We start from the raw sequence: 16068 nt of genomic DNA, 5'->3' as shown, positions 1-16068 counted from the left end.
CCCATCTGGCTGGGCTTCCCCAGCCACTCTGGGCGGCTTTAAACAAAATATTAAAATACCGTAATACATCAAACATTAAAAGCTTCCCTAAACAGGGCTGCCTTCAGATGTCTTCTAAAAGTCTGGTAGATGTTGTTCTCTTTGACATCTGGTGGGAGGGCGTTCCACAGGGCGGGTGCCACTACCTAGAAGGCCCTCTGCCTGGTTCCCTGTAACTTGGCTTCTCCCCTTCCCCGTCCCCCTCACGGAAGCTGGAGGGTTTTCTCCAGACTGATTTTACACATGTGTACATTTTTATTTAGAAAGGAGCAGGAAGGTATGGCCCGCACCTTACTGCTAGACATCTATCATAGCCGAGTTCGCTCAGCTGCAAAATGGAGGAGGAAAATCACAACAGATTAAATGCAAAATGTCAAGCCGCAGAGCTGTGGGGTATTCTTTTGCAAGCACGACTTCCTGGAAAGATTTGCAGTTTGAACAAAAGTTCATCAAAGAGCATTTAGGGAGCAGATGCCGACTGCTCGCTTACTACAATAACCTCTAAAGCTTTACCAAAATAACAAAAAGAAAAAGAAAGGGGGGAGGGGGAGGAGAACACTGTTTGGATAATCGCTGGGTTTAATTAGAATAAAAATAAAAATTGCTTAAGCAGCTGAACGGTCGAGCTAAGTGTCCCCACTCAACAGATGCCGTAACTCAGGAGGATCTCAAACTCGGGTCCCCAGCTGTTGCTGGACCACAGCACCCATCACACCTGACCACTGGTTCTGCAAGCCCTAACGCACATTCGCCATCTATTGCCAGGTCAAAAGTTATGAAACCAATAGCATGATATGGACTTCAAACCAGCTTTGGACAATATATCAATATATCGCCCAGGCCTGACGGGAACTACAGTCCAACAACGTCTTGAGGGCTGCCCTGGGCAGCAACTCCACCCAGGTTGGCCATCATCACTCCTCAATAGAAAGGTCTACAGAAGCTTCTTCTTTAAGCTGTAGAAAAGCTTGTCCTCTGATCTCGATACCCCTTCAAGCTGTGCATCTGCAATGACAGCAGCAGTTTCACCAGCCATTTCCATAAGAACAGCCCTGCAGCTCCAAAGACCTATCTAGTCCAGTATCCTCTTGCACCACAGCCGCCAGATCTATCTGGGGCAACAGGAACTCAAATCTGCAAAGCTGGGCACTCAACCAGAGGCCAAAGCTGTAATCCTGGACTAAATTTAACAGCACAAGATATGGAGAATGACTGGACAGTGATAGCTACCTTGCATATTTTACATCTTATTAACGTTTCTCGCTTCCATAACCAATCTCCCCCCAAAGGCTTCTGCAATACATTTCAATGCTACCTGCACGTATTTCTCATGAATTCAGCAGGATAAACTACTACACCATCCTTACTTGGAAACTTACTCTCAAAATCATTCAGGGAGCAAGGAATGCATGGACCTAGAAATAATGAGAGGTGAAATATAATGTAGGTTTCTTCTTTTTTTTTCCCTTTTCTTTGCATGCCTCCAACTTCCATCTTTCAACATTAAAAAAAAGTCACATTCTGTGTGAAACAGTGCAAAAGAGACACGCAAACATAAGCCGATATTGTAGCCTTAGGATTTGAAAATGCACCTACAATTTCAAAAGAACCTACAATCTGTATAAGTTAAGAGATGGGCAGATTGGCCTGTTTCCTAATTCTGTGCCCATTTCGCATGGACAGTCATACAACTGTTCTGCCCCACTTTTATTTTTATTTTGCAGATCTACATAAGTCTGAAAAGGCTGTGGTTCGATTGTACGCGTTTACCCCCTCAAATACATTTCTGTATGCTTTCCAATGCTTTTTTCTGCAAAATACGCAATTTTTGTTTATCGCTTGAACCCCTGCAAAAATCAGAGAAATGCATAATCCAATGTATAGCCGTAATCCAATCTTCATATAACTCAATGACAGAGAATTAGGCCAGCATGCTTTAAAATATGGGCCAAATGAATTTCTCCTCCAGCCTTGGAAATTTACGCTGCTTCTCTTTTATTTGCGTGCTGTCAATCACCTCCTCGTCTGCACTAATTTTTCATCTCCCAATCTTTTTGCCAGCAATGGCTAAATCCCACCGTGCCTTAATCAGAATACATGGGTCGGACGGATGCTTCTTTCTAGTATGAAATATTTTTTTAGCCACTTCATTTTCCAGGCTGGGTTGGACTTAAATAGATTTTTCACTGAATTCACCTCAATCCATTCCTTAGATGCTATCGACACAGCACTAGCTTCCACCAAGGTGCTCTGCAGAAGTTGCTGACTCTTCCAACGCCACGCGATATTTAGCAAAAAAAGGCTGCTACTGGAAACCGGAAACCCTACTGGGATAATGCTTCTATGTAGTTCCAAGTCGTTCATGGAATGCACTTCATGTCAATGCACGCTTTCATAACCTCTACGCAATACTTCTGTAGAACACACTACAGGTGGCTTCCCTTAAAGAACGGCAGCGATGTCAAACAGAACAATTTCCAGTGATTCATTTCAGTGGTAGAAACTCAATATATATAAGCTAGGCACCAAATGGCTCCTTAAACCAGGGCTTACAGTCGCCAAAACAAAAATGCCTAGTTGCCATTTTCGGAACAGGCGGTTCGAAAGTCGCATTTTTGAACTCGACGTTTTGATCCCTGAAATTCGTTCTGACTGTGCAGATAAAATATAAAGGATAGAATTCTATAGGATGTGTTGCTAGTGTGTGGAAATAGTCAAGATCCGAGGATTCCCCCAGGCATGCACCTTCATAGAATCATAGAATTGGAAGAGACCACAAGGGCCATCGAGTCCAACCCCCTGCCAAGCAGGAAACACCATCAGAGTGGTGGAGACTTCAGGCTCCATCTTGGCGCCTGGGCATCTTCACTTGGTCGCAACTGGCCCTTAGCTCCTTGCACCTAGCGAATTTTGAACGCTGCTTTATTTTCTGGCGGCAAAGAAAAATATTAAGTTCATTTGCAACAATGAATGGACACCAACTGCAAATAAACACTGGGCAAGTTCTGCAGTTTCAATGTTTTCAGCTTTGCCGAAAATCAAAATAAGTACGCTAAGTTCGATAACACTAAGGCCTCAGAAACTTTTCCAATACCATTTTTGAAGATTTCTGATACGTATTACCCTGATTTGCATAGGAAAAGGTTCCAATGCAAAAACAAAATTCCAGAAAACCCATACCACCTAAGAGTGTTTGCATTTCCTCAGGAGCGAAGCACATTTTGTGACCACGTCGAGATCTCTGGTTGCCCGATTGGCAACTCACATCTCCATCTGGCTGGCCCCTCCAGCTTTCTCAAGCAGGTAAGCAGAAGTCCAATTGTGACCACATGGAGATCTCTGGTTGCCAGTTTAGTTACTAACATCTCCATCTAGCTGGCTCCTCCAGCTTTCTCAAGCAGGTAAGCAGAAGAGCATTATATCTCACCTTTTTTCCCAAGGAGTACATGGTAGAACCCCCTCCTCAGTTAATCCCGACAATGACCCTGTGACGTAGGTTAAGAGGCTGTGATTGACTCCAAGGTCACCCAGTGACTGAGTGGAGATCTGAACCCCAATCTCCCAGGTCCTAGTCCGACACTCTCACCATTATACCACGCTGGCTCCCTAGAGCACCTCTGTATGGAGGAAGAAAATGTCAGAGAAGGATCTGAAATATTTTGCCTGAAGCTTGAATTCTTTTATTCTGAGTTGTTTTATTTGATGCTTAAATGTGTTGTAAACCGCTCTGAGATTCCCCCCCCCCTTAAAATATAAAGCTGTATAAAACTGATGATAATAATAATAATAATAATAATAATAATAAATAATAATAATAATAATAATAAAAGCCCACTGCAAAAAAGGCACCTAGACATTCCGTTGTGGCGACTGCAACCTAGGTTTAAGGTGCCATTTGGCGATTACCTTCTATATCTGATTTTATAACATTGCCACCTTAGAATTAACGCTTTAGCTGGTGCAGAATGAAGTAATCAACCTCCCCACCCCACCCAAAAAACCCACGGGTGAGTGAGGTAGGGAGGGGGATGAATGAACATCAGATAAACATGAACCAAGACAATTCAAGGGGCTGCTGGGATGAGCACCATTTCATGGGTTTGAGCATACTACACTGACCCTGACCTGACTGCACCGGTTGCCAATTAGTTTCCGTGCCCAATTAAAAGTGCTGGTTTTGACCTGTGAAACCTTAAATGGCTCAGGACCACAATACCTCAAGGACTGCCTCTCCCCATATGAACCGACCTGGACTCTGTGTTCATCATCTAAGGCCCTTCTTCGTGTGCCTCCTCCTCGAGAGGTCCAGAGGGTGGCAACACAAGAACAGGGCCTTCTCTGCGGTGGCTCCCTGTCTGTGGAATGCTCTCCCCAGGGAGGCTCGCCTGGTGCCTTCATTGTATATTTTTAGGTGCCAGGCAAAAGCATTCCTGTTCAACTAGGCCTTTGGCTGATTGAGATTCTACAGCGTTTTAAATGTGCCTGTGGGAAAGAGAGGTTATTGCTTTGCTGCTTTGATTTACTTATTTACTTCTATTTATCCTGTATTTTATTCTGTGAACCGCCCTGAAACCTTATGATGAAGAGTAGTATATAAATCTAACAAATAAATAATAAGTGGGTGTCCACGAAATCGGAGTGTTGGACTCCAGGATCTCGTGCAGCATTGCAAATAATCAGGACGCTCACCTTGGACCGTGTGTGGCAGAGCCGCTTGGGGACAGGAAAAGTCCTGGTGGCAGCATCCATGCCGCCTGCCTTCTGGGCACAACAGAACTTGCTGACACTTTTTGACTAATAAGGCCTTAAACTGCCAAATGCCCAAGACGTCAGACGTATTTATTGTACTTGTACCCAGCTTTTCTGACAATTAAAAAAAGGGAAAAAAATCTGTATCCCAAAGTGTCTCACACCAATTAAAACTGAATACACGATGTTTCTGGTGAGCACCACGTAAATGAAAACAAGACGTGCCTTGCCCTCAGGCCTGCAAAATAGAAATCAAGACAAAGGGAGGAAAGAGAGGAAGGAAAAAACTCCTTTTGTGCTTTTATCATCTCTCAGAGCAACAAAGCATCCTCTTGGAACATTCCATCCATGCGCCATTTCTGAGAGCAAGGGCAGACCGGGAGACTGGGGCGCCTCGCTGCTCTGTGGGGGCCCTTCGTCTGGAGAACGATGGCTAGGACATCTTTTGGACGTGCTGCCAATACCTTTTAGGGCAAGCTGGCTTTCAGAGGCCAGAGTAGAACTTCAAGAGGATAGACCCACACCCTGCCCAATATAGGCCACCCAAAACGACTATGAACACAGGGCTTCAGGAAGGGGTTTTTCCTAGCCCTACATGGAGATGCTGAGGACTGAACCTGGGACCTTCAGCATGAAGATGTCTATACTGTTGGCTGCTCTGACATTCTGGTTCCGTACGCAGCTCTGAGAACTTGGATGGGAAACAAGCAGCGCTCAGAATTCGCCAGGTGAATTTTACACCTGGATATCGGCCACTTGCAACCAAGTGATGACACTCAGGCGCCAAGATGGTGCCGGACGTCTCCACCATCTAGAGGTGCATGCCTGGGGATCCTTGGATCTTGACTGTTTTCACACACCAGCAACACGTCCTGTAGAATTCTACGCGTTAGATTTTATCAGCACAATCAGAACAGATTTCAGGAACCCAAAAGTCGACTTCAAAAATACGACTTTCGAGCCGCCTGGCCCGAAAGGGGCAATTAGGGATTCCGTTTTGGCGACTGTAACCCTGGTTCAAAGAGCCATTTGGTGCCTAGCTTGTATATTCGAATTGCTAGCACTGCCTACAAGACCCCAATGAACTTTATGATTATAGATTATGATTACAGAGTGACAGACAGTCCCTAAACATCCGTTCAAAGCTGGATGCAGTGACAACCCCTAAAAAAAATAATTAAGCATTGAGAACCACCGAACCATCCTTAAAAAGAACTGGACTCACATTATCCTCAGTACATCATCAATGCCTCACACTGACAGAAGGGGTGAGGTGGCCGCCAACTTGCTGGTGCTCGAGAAAAAGTTCTGGAAGGAACAAAGGGAACAAACGAAACCTTTCTCACAACAGCAGATGCTGTTAATATGAACCGTCATTTGAAGTTAAGAGCAGGCGATGGGTGTTAGGAAAGTGAGTAGCGAGAAGGTTTGTTTTCCCTCAAATACATGGTCTTCAGCTACCATTTACCCAGAGCAGATCCGAAGAAGTTAGTGGATTTAACTTAGTCGTGTTCATGAACTGCAAACGGGTCTACACTCAATAAAACTTAGCCAAACAGTACACCTAACAATTATGTCCGCTTATTGGACTTATTAACACTGTTACTCCTTTAAGTGTATTCCTCCCGGTTATAATGTCCACTAAAATAATCAGGCCTCCTGGTCATTCATCAACCTACAAATTTAATGCCAGGCCCTAGGAATTTGAAATATTTATTCAGTGCTATAAATAGATGACACTGAAGAATGTGACACTGGTCAACACAAAACAGATACTGGTGGCGAGGAATTTGAGGTGACACAGACTAATTAGGCCTAGAATTCAACACCACCACAAACGAGTCGCAAGCCAGCATTACAACAAAACAAATCTCTTGAGTCCAAGATTTGTACAATCAGAGAGACATGCCATATTTTGAAAGAAAAATGGGCAGACAAATTTCTCCAATTCGGATTTAAAGCCATCTAAGCTAGCAGCCATCTCTACACTCTGTGGCAGGTCTTCCAAGCATGAATCTCACATAATCCAAGCGTTGGAAGGTCACGCAACACGACACAACATCCTGCCAATGCAGGAATTCACAGACCACAGCATCCCCAATAGCTGACTGTCCAGCCTCTGTTTAGAAACCCCAGTAGATAGATTAAAGTCCACGCTTACCAAGGCAATCTGTTCTACTGTTGAACGAGGACCGCCAGGGAATTTCCCTAACATTTAAGTAAAAACAAACCACCTTGTTCAACACCAAGTTCTGCTGAAACAGCAAGATGCTCTGTAGCCTTCTTGACGGGAATGGACCACAGCTCAGCAACGGAGGGAATGCTTTATATTCAGAAGTTCCCGCGTTCGATCCCTGGCATCACCAGTTAAGAGGATCAGAGAGCAGGTGATGTGAAATGCCGCTCTCCCAGAGATTCGGGAGAGCTGCTGCCAATCAAAACAGAGAAAGTGCCAGGCTAGATAGACAAATGGTCTGCTAAGAGCAAAATCAACATCAAAGCAGTGCTTTACCGCACATCCGAATCGTCAGTCAACACACCGAGGAGCAGAAATATTCAGGAGGAATACAGTGGTACCTCAGGTTACATACGCTTCAGGTTACAGACTCCACTAACCCAGAAATAGTACCTCGGGTTAAGAACGTTGCTTCAGGGTAGAACAGAAATTGCGCAGCAGCGGCGCAGCGGGCCCCGTTAGGTAAAGTGGGGCTTCAGGTTAACAACAGTTTCAGGTTAAGAACGGACCTCCGGAACGAATTAAGTACTTAACCCAAGGTACCACTGTACCAGGTTCTGAAGTACAACAAAGCCCCAGAACAGGGGGAATAAATATGGGCAAAGCTGGTTGCATCCTGCCACTCTCAAGTTTCTGAAAGACACTAATCTGCGCACAGTTATGTAGTCAAATTGTAAGGATGCCCCTACATCACAGGAACATTAAAAAAATTCCACAAGTGTTCCTCAGTCATTACATGAAAACCGCTTCACACATGACCCTAAGCAGGTATCACTGGGTTTTCTATTTTCTTCTTTTACAGGGAAGAGATGCTCCATGCAGAAAAACTGTCACAAGTGCCTTCTACTTTAGGAGGTACGCAATTCAAAACTTTGCTGAGTCTTCCTTAACTTGGTGCCCTCCATCCATTTCGGACTTCAACACCCATCAGCCCAGTCCGGTCAGTGATGGCTGATGGAAATTGTAGTCCAAAATAGCTGGAAGAATTGGGGGAAGCTGACCTATGCCTTTGTATTCCTCCGCAACAGCCGACATCTAGCAAAGACATGATTGCTCTGGAAGTTTTGTAATTTATTGCTCACTTGGCATTGAAATGTTCATGATGTTTATCTCCATTACTGGTTGTTGTTTTTTGCTGTGCTATATCACATTTATTTATTGTAAGGTCGGCAATAGATGTAAGCCACTCTGAATTTATTTTTGGTGTTTTTTTTAAAAAAAGTACGATATAAATGTTTTACATAAACAAGATGTGGCTCTTTCAGAAGAGGAGGTAAAAGTTAAAGACTAATTCTTCCACCTGCTTCACGAGGACCATTTACGGCCACTACATACTAAGTTTATTCACATTCAGGCAATTAAAATATGTATTTCAGTATTAGGTAACATTTATGAATCATCTTTCTGCAAGCAGACAAATGATGTACAATAATTGTTTTCAATTGAAAATCCAATTACATTTTTTCTTAATCCAACAAATACTCAGGTGCTGCAACATTGGAAAGCAGTGTTTTTAGGCCAACACTTAACTGGAGCAAGAAGATGAAAGAGAAGGGGTGTGGCAGGTGTTCTTGGAGAAGCTGTCCTATAGCTGTGGTGCCACAACTGAGAAGACCACGCTCAGAGCACCACAAAAAGCACATTAGCCAAAAATAGGGTCTCAAGAGGAAAACACAGTTGACTCCAGCACCTAAGAGGAAGCCGAATAGATAAGCAAGTAAACGGGTAGTTGGCTTGTGTACTAACTGGAGCTTCTAACCCATTTTATAGGTGCTACAGGGAAAGATTCTGCACATACAGAGACTAGCTGGTTCATGGAGGTTGTATTATACACTGATCTCAAGAGCTCGTTGAGAAGCATGTTATTATAACACTCCTGCTGTGCACAAAATACCCATTCTCTACATTTGATATAGAGCAGCTGTACTCTTGTTTTACATCCTTAGACTCAACAGCGGGTTTGGAGATTGTCAACAGGTTCACCTGGACAGTCACGTCCCCTTAAAAAAATCCCCACCATGTGTAACTGTGCTCTTGAGCATTCCAGCAACACAGATAGGGCATATTTCAAGAACTGGAGGAGTTGGAAGGGATCACAACGGTCATTTATTCCAACCAGCCCCATGCTATGCAAGAATCTTTTGCCCAGTGCGGGGCTCAAACCCACGACCCTGAGATTAAGAGTCACATGCTCTACAGACTGAGCTATCCAACCTGCTACTCCTAAACAACTTAGTAACAATGCTTAGTGCTTTTTTTTTTTTTTAAGCATTTTGAGTGTTCATATACGTATCTCACAGTAATCCTCTAACCCTGGACACTAAGGACACTTTATTATAAATAAACACCCCCAGTGGGGGATGGGGAGTGAAGACAAGACAAATGTATATTCCTGCATTGCAGGGGGCTTCCAACTCTGCAATTCCACGATTCTGTGAATCTAAGAAAGTGGTCCTAGACCTCACCACGTTTATACAGAATGTCCACCAGTTTCAAATGACTTTTAAAAAAGGTAAAGGACCCCAGAAAGTTAAGTCCAGTTCCAAACGACTCTGGGGTTGCAGCGGTCATCTTGCTTTACTGGCCGAGGGAGCTGACGTTTGTCCGCACAGTTTTTCCAGGTCATGTGGCCAGCATGACTAAGCCGCTTCTGGCAAAACCAGAGCAGCGCAGGGAAACGCCGTTTACTTTCCCGCCGGAGTGGTACCTATTTATCTACTTGCACTCTATGACATGCTTTTGAACTGCTAGGTTGGCAGGAGCAAGGACTGAGCAACAGCTCACCCCGTTGCGGGGATTTGAAACGCCGACCTTCCGATCGGCAAGCCCTAGGCTCTATGGTTTAGACCACAGCACCACCCATGTTACTTCCATGTAAAAAGCAAGACAGGCTAGCATTCTACATAAGACTATTTACAACAGCTGGCACAGCATCATGGCTGACTCATGTGAGTGACAAGGTCCAGAGTTCAAGTCTCACCCTAAAACATACTTCACACAATCCCACTTATACCATGGAGACGCTGAGACTTTTTGAGAGCTATGTCGCCCTCAAGGACTACAGCATCATGTTACCATTGCTTATCAGCTTCTCCCTGCAGCATATTCCAGATGTTGGAGCAAAATTTCACAGCCTTGTGCCAAATGAAGTCATTCTGTATGCTTAATTTTTACTTGCTCAAACAAGCACGTGTGCGAACACATACACACACAGTTCTGGACTTTTAAGCAATTCTTGCGAGTCGGCCATACATGCCCCACCAGCTACCACCTGAGGTGTCTGAAGAAATAACTACAAAGCCAGAATCAAAGTTTTACAATGCTTTTTGCACTTACAGTTTTACAGCAACGCCTTAGAACTTCAAAGCAACTACACAAGGCATTCATCATTACCGCCACATAGAGGAATCCACGGCCTTGTAAAACAGTTGGCCTTTTGAGAAGTTGCCCTAAAACTCTGGGATGAGTAGCAAATGCACCCAACTGTTCCAGAATCCCCGTATGTTTCCTCCACGTAATTTAAGGCACCCACTTCCCAAACACACGTGTTGTGCTAGGCCTCAAGGTACCTCTCTGAACCGAACAGCCACCTAAGGCCCAAACACGTCCCGCTAATATTTCCCTTACTCCTATACCTACGCATTCAGAAGGGAAGAATACTAAACACTTTCCAGGTGTTCTTCATAATCATCTGGGAGCCTACCCAAGATGCAAAAATCACATGCATGCCTTCAATTTTTACAGCGTTAACCTTGCACTTCTATAACTAACGTAAGTTACTAGGAAGGGGAAAGAGCACACATAGCTCAGGATTCTTGGGCAAACAATGAACAATACCTGAAACTGAATATTATTGGGGGGGGGGGGTAGTGGCAGACTAAATGGATGGGGAGGAGGAAATATGTACCACATTTAGTTATTACAGCGGTTTATCCAAATCAGAAATCGTATTCCAATGTTTTATTCTTCCCAGGGGAAGCTTTGTTGTTATTTTAACTGTTGTGAACTGCCTTCTGTTGAAAGGCAGCCTTTAAATATTGTAAGTAAGCAAGATGGGAGCGTGGTCATTCTTGTCAAACTCTTCGTTTCCAACAGTGGTTGACCATTTGCCTTCTGGATGCTCACAAACAAATAATATGTGAAGTTTACTTTCCCCTCTCACCCCCGGTTTAATGCCCCCAGCATCCGAGCATTCAGAGGTAGACTGCTCTGTGCATGGGGGTTCTACTTAGTTATCATGGCCATTCGGCCATCTCAAAGAATTGCTGCAATTCTTTAAAAATGCTATTCAAAACCCTTGTCTCCTAACGTCCCAAGTTTTGTTGAAATCATTCCCTGGGGAATGTACGATCTTATGCCTCTGGGGAGAATGAGTGTATTCGCCAATTATGTGGGGGGGGGGGCAGGTGTCAACTGGGTGGGAACAAGCCACTCCATCAGCCCCACCTATAATATATTCAAAACACACTTTCTGGACGCATAGGATCACCCTGCACTTCCGCAAACGGAACACCCCACTGGTAAAATAAACGTCAGTCAAGACCGAATTCATTACTCCAGAGCCCTTCTTTTTTCTTTTAAAGGAAGAATAAGGTGGTCCTAAATATGCTTTCACTGGAAGAAAATGAACTGAATGTTATCCTCCCCCAAATACACTTTTAAATTCAAGTAACAGTACGACCCAATTACAAAGAGTGCTAACAGTAATATCTATCTAAGTTGCCAATGGCCTCATTCGCATGCCACAGTAAGCAACAAACCATAGTTTAGAGAGCACAAGGAAATCACACACCCTTTAGTCCAGGAGTGTAGGGAGAGAGAAAAACAAGCCAAGATTCCTAAGTTGGCATTCCTAAGTTAGGATTTGGTTTGGTTTAACTGGTAAGGCAGCAGCAAACCTTGGTTTGTTTGCAGCAAAACAAACCACACTTCCTGGTCTGGATGCAACACTAAACCACGGATTGAGGTTGGTTTCCTCCCAGTGTAAGCAGGGAGGATCAGAGTGGCACTTGTGGGTGTTAAACCGTGGTTCATGCGATGCGCAAATATGACCAAAATGTCCAGGTCGTTTCGTAACTATATACACGAATAGCATCCCAGATACTTGTTCAGCATTCAGGAATGACATGCCCCTTGTTTACAACCACATGCGTTCCGACAAAATTTCCCAAGTTTCTTAGCGGACAATGCTGTCAACATCTATTTACTTATTTGTTCTGTTTATGGCAACACCCTATAAAATTCTCTAGGCGCCGTACAAATAAAAGAGAATGCAAACATAAAACGATAAACCCGTACTACTATAAAAACCACAATATGCTTAAGAATGAATAATCTTCAAACAGTTTTTTATTCAAATGAGTAGTGCCACCAACAAATCAGCAACCTGTCCAACTTTTACCCAGAATCCACCGCTCAGTTAACGCAAAATTCACGCCAACAGCCCCATGGATATCTCCAAAAACGCACTCGCCTCTGTTTACACACGTCTGGCCTAAAATGCGCACTCCTGTGCATGTTTACTCAGAAGTAAGGCCTACAAAGTTCCATGGGGTTTACTCCCTAGTGAGATGAGGGTCGCAGTCAAACCCAACAGGAAGCCTCACACAGGCACAGATTTAAGTTTATGAAAATTCTACCAAAATTGCCAATAAGGCCCCGACACGTGGCCTAGCTTGAAAACACAAATTTAAGTTTGAAAACTGAACTTTTTCTTAAACTTTGGTTGGTGCAGGTGTCTTCAAACTTCAAGGAGACACTAGAAATCACCAGAAATTATAGAATTTAGAGTTGCAGTACCCTCAAATATTCACTGCAACAGACCACAGGTGCAAGGGGGGGGGAAATAATTAAGCCCCCTTTTCTTCCTGCTCCCTCCCCTCCCCCAATATTGCTAGAAAATGAGAATTGTGTGGTGCCTTATATAAATCAGCTATAACTTCCTTTACACAAGGGTGGAAAAAAATTGAGGAAGTAAAAGCACGTGCGAGAGAGTCAGCAAGCCCAGTAGGCAAAACTCAGGGACACAGTGCAAAATAAAAAAGTTCTCCACACCAATCTACTGTCCAAAACTTCTGTGAGAGTTTCCTTAAACTTTTATACACGTGTGTGTGTGTGTGTGTGTGTGTGTGTCTCGCTGGCTTTATTTCTGTATTTTGCCCTAACCCAACCTCCAAAGTCATTTGACAAGCCACGCTGCCCAACATTTCTCTGATACGTTCCTCCCCATGGCTGTGGAATAATAATAATAAACAGGGATATTTTGTCTTTGCTGAAAGAAGGCGAAACCACACCCTGATAATAAGTAGCCTTGGAAACACATCTCTTCCCCCCCCCCCCACTTTTTTTAAGCTGGGCAAAGGAAAGAAAATAAAAGATGTAAAAGGAGGAGAGAAAAAAACACCAGCTTCACACGCCTTCTTCCAGTTTCCTGAGGCAGCTATTTTGCACGTGGACCTCCAAAAAAATAACTGGTGAAAAATACCGAATGCACAAATGGGGGGGGGGCTTTAGACACATTAAAGCAGATGCACCCATGTGCTTTGTCCACCAAATAAAATAAAATACTAATGCAAGGGATCTCCCCAGAACTTAAAACCCAGGAAATCTGTCCACAACAACTTTGGAGGAGTTTTTAAAGGCACCTCCCCTCCCCCAGTTTCCAAAGCAGGTGAAGCAGAGCACAGAACCCTCCTTAATCTAATCGCCCCCAATAGGAATAAATGCAAAAAGCAAAAGGCAGAACCTGTTTGGTGTTTTTCATCGCTTGCAAAGCCGCTCCAGAGCAAAGCGCCAGGCAAGGCCCTCTTTTCACACCAGTCCCTTCCCCCGCTTTCAGCCTGGCTTCAGCTACAAGCCCAGCTTCCCTTCCCCCAACCTCTCCTTTTGCAAACAGGCATTTCAGGCGCAAAAACCTTTCCAAAGAAAACTTTCACCTCCCTCCCAGACCCGGCCCGCTTTCCAGCAAACCCAAATCCCCACTGACCTTTTTTGCATTTTATTTTAATAATAGTAATAATAAACATAAACCACACTTCCGATCTTTGTATTATACAAAAGGCGTGCGTCTTCTTCGAGCAGTAAAGAAATGCACGGAAATCATCAACTCTCCAGCTTTGCAAAAAAAAAAGGGGGGAAATCGGTCTAAAAATAGGCTATAAAACCAGCTTGCTTCATAATGGCTGCTGGCTTGCATTTATTTGTGTGCAAATCCCTTCCTGGTTCTTTTTTATTTTATTTCTTTCCTTTTCCTGCGCCCCCACCCCCACCCAACCCAACCTTGTGCTTCCAAAACGAGGCGAATCAACACTTTGCGCCCCCAGCCATGGGAGGGGGGGGAGAGACGCGAGGGGGGGGAAGAAATATTTAAAGTTAAAAGACCCAGGTTTCCCAGTGGGGTGGGGGGGGAAGGGAAGCGAGAGGGCCAAGTTGAAAAATGCATGTTACACTCCTGCCCATCCCCCACTCTCCCTCCTCCAACTCTCTACAAACACAGCCGCCCTTCCCCCCACCCCACCCCCAGCCTCTGGTCTCAACACGCCCCCCCCCCTTTCAAATCCTGCTCTCCAAGCCCCCCAACCCCCACCCGGGCATAATAAGGCTTTTGCATTTACTTTATGCGAGGCTTTGCTTCCACCAACCAACCAACCCCCCCTCCCCACGGCGCACCGCCCCAGATATTCTGCTTTTGCAAAGGGTACATTTAAAGCAGCAAAGATTAAAACACACGCGCAAAAAAAAAACACACACACAACACACAACAAAACCACTCTCTCCTTACCTTGCAAATTGATGGCTCTCCGTTAAAGCTCGTTCTCACCCCCTCCTTTTGCAATGGAGGCAGAAGAGGGAGAGGAAAAAAAACATAGAGAGAGATGTGGAAATGCAGTTTCCCCCTTGGCTTTTAATACAAATATATATTTAGGTAAGGCATGTAGGAACAAAAAAAAAAAAAAGACGGGTCTGCAGTTGCAGGAGCAGCTCCGGGCGCGCCCCCCCCTTCTTCCCCGCCTCCAAAAAAAGAAAAAAAATAGAGACCGCAAAAAAGCCACCCAAAAAATGCAATGTGTTCAATTATATCCCGAGCCTCTGTGTATGTGTGTGTGTGTCTGTGTGTGTGTATTGGGGGGTGGGGATTTAAGAAAAGGGGGGGTGGTTGTTGGAGGAGGGGGGGTGGAGAGATTACAGATCACAGTCCCAGGGAAGGAGGAGGAAGGAGGAGGTAATAATACTACTAATATTAATAATAAGCAATCTCTCTCTGTGTGTGTGAGTGTGAGTGTGATTTAGATGGAAGAGGAATTGAGGCAGAATGTTAAAGCTGTTACTAAGGGAAGGAGCCAAAACGGTTCAGAGCAGCTAACGGCTCTCAGACACTCAGCACTTGGGGGGGGGGGGAGAGAGAGAGAGAAAGAGAAATGTGGCCAGCCATACAGAAATGAGCAGGAGAAGAGAGACACATACACACACGCACAGACACACACATATACACAGAGAAGGGGGAAGGGAGCGAGGCGAGGCCTGGCTGTGTTTTCTGTTGCTTTTGCTTCCTGCAAAAAAACAACACCACACAAACAAACCCGAGGTTTGCATGCATGCATGCAAAAAAACCAAAAACCAGGAGGAAGCAGAGCAAGAGAGAGTGAAATGGAATTGCATTTTTTTTCCTCTGTCTTTTTTTTGGGGGGGGGGGAAGGTTCCCAGCCAGCCCTGTGGAAAGGTGGGGGAGGCGCAAAGATGAGAAATAAAATTCATGAGCCATTGGGGAGGAGAGGGAAAGCACCTGCAAGAGGTGCGTGGCAGGGGCCTGTTTTTGGGGGTGTTTCACTGTTTCTGAGAGGTCTGCCAAACACCACCCTAAAAGGCGGGGGAGTGGGTGGAATAAGCATATATGGAGCCCAGCGGTTTTTTTGGTGGGGGGTGGGGAGTGGAGGAGATCCCCTCTGCAAATATGCCACCATCAGAATACTGGAAAAGAAGAGTTTGCACAGGGGTAGGTTAAATGGGGGTTGCAGAGCAGGTAGGGATAAAAGTGGGGAGGGGGG

The 16068-nt window shown here is 44.7% G+C and overlaps 1 protein-coding gene and 1 long non-coding RNA gene across 4 annotated transcripts in view; one reads left to right on the top strand and one right to left on the bottom strand.

Annotated features, from left to right (window-relative positions):
• TBL1XR1 (TBL1X/Y related 1) overlaps positions 1 to 15392 on the bottom strand; it is a 177503-nt gene extending 162111 nt beyond the window's left edge. Inside the window, exon 1 of one of the 3 annotated variants that reach the window (XM_081008074.1) lies at positions 14805 to 15392. The gene's annotated coding sequence lies outside the window, so the exon portion shown is untranslated. Of the gene's footprint in view, positions 1 to 13769; positions 13888 to 14804 lie in introns of those variants that run through there. The other 2 variants (XM_081008071.1, XM_081008072.1) reach the window with 2 other exon arrangements.
• Positions 4170 to 8939, top strand: LOC308477499. The gene is made up of 3 exons (XR_013986590.1): positions 4170 to 6199; positions 7827 to 7879; positions 8511 to 8939. It is a non-coding gene; the product is annotated as an uncharacterized lncRNA (long non-coding RNA).
• Positions 15393 to 16068: the final 676 nt, after the last annotated feature.

Source organism: Podarcis pityusensis (assembly GCF_964106645.2).
Source record: "Podarcis pityusensis genome assembly, chromosome: 5".
NCBI lineage: Eukaryota > Metazoa > Chordata > Lepidosauria > Squamata > Lacertidae > Podarcis > Podarcis pityusensis.
This window is presented reverse-complemented; position numbering and strand designations above follow the sequence as displayed.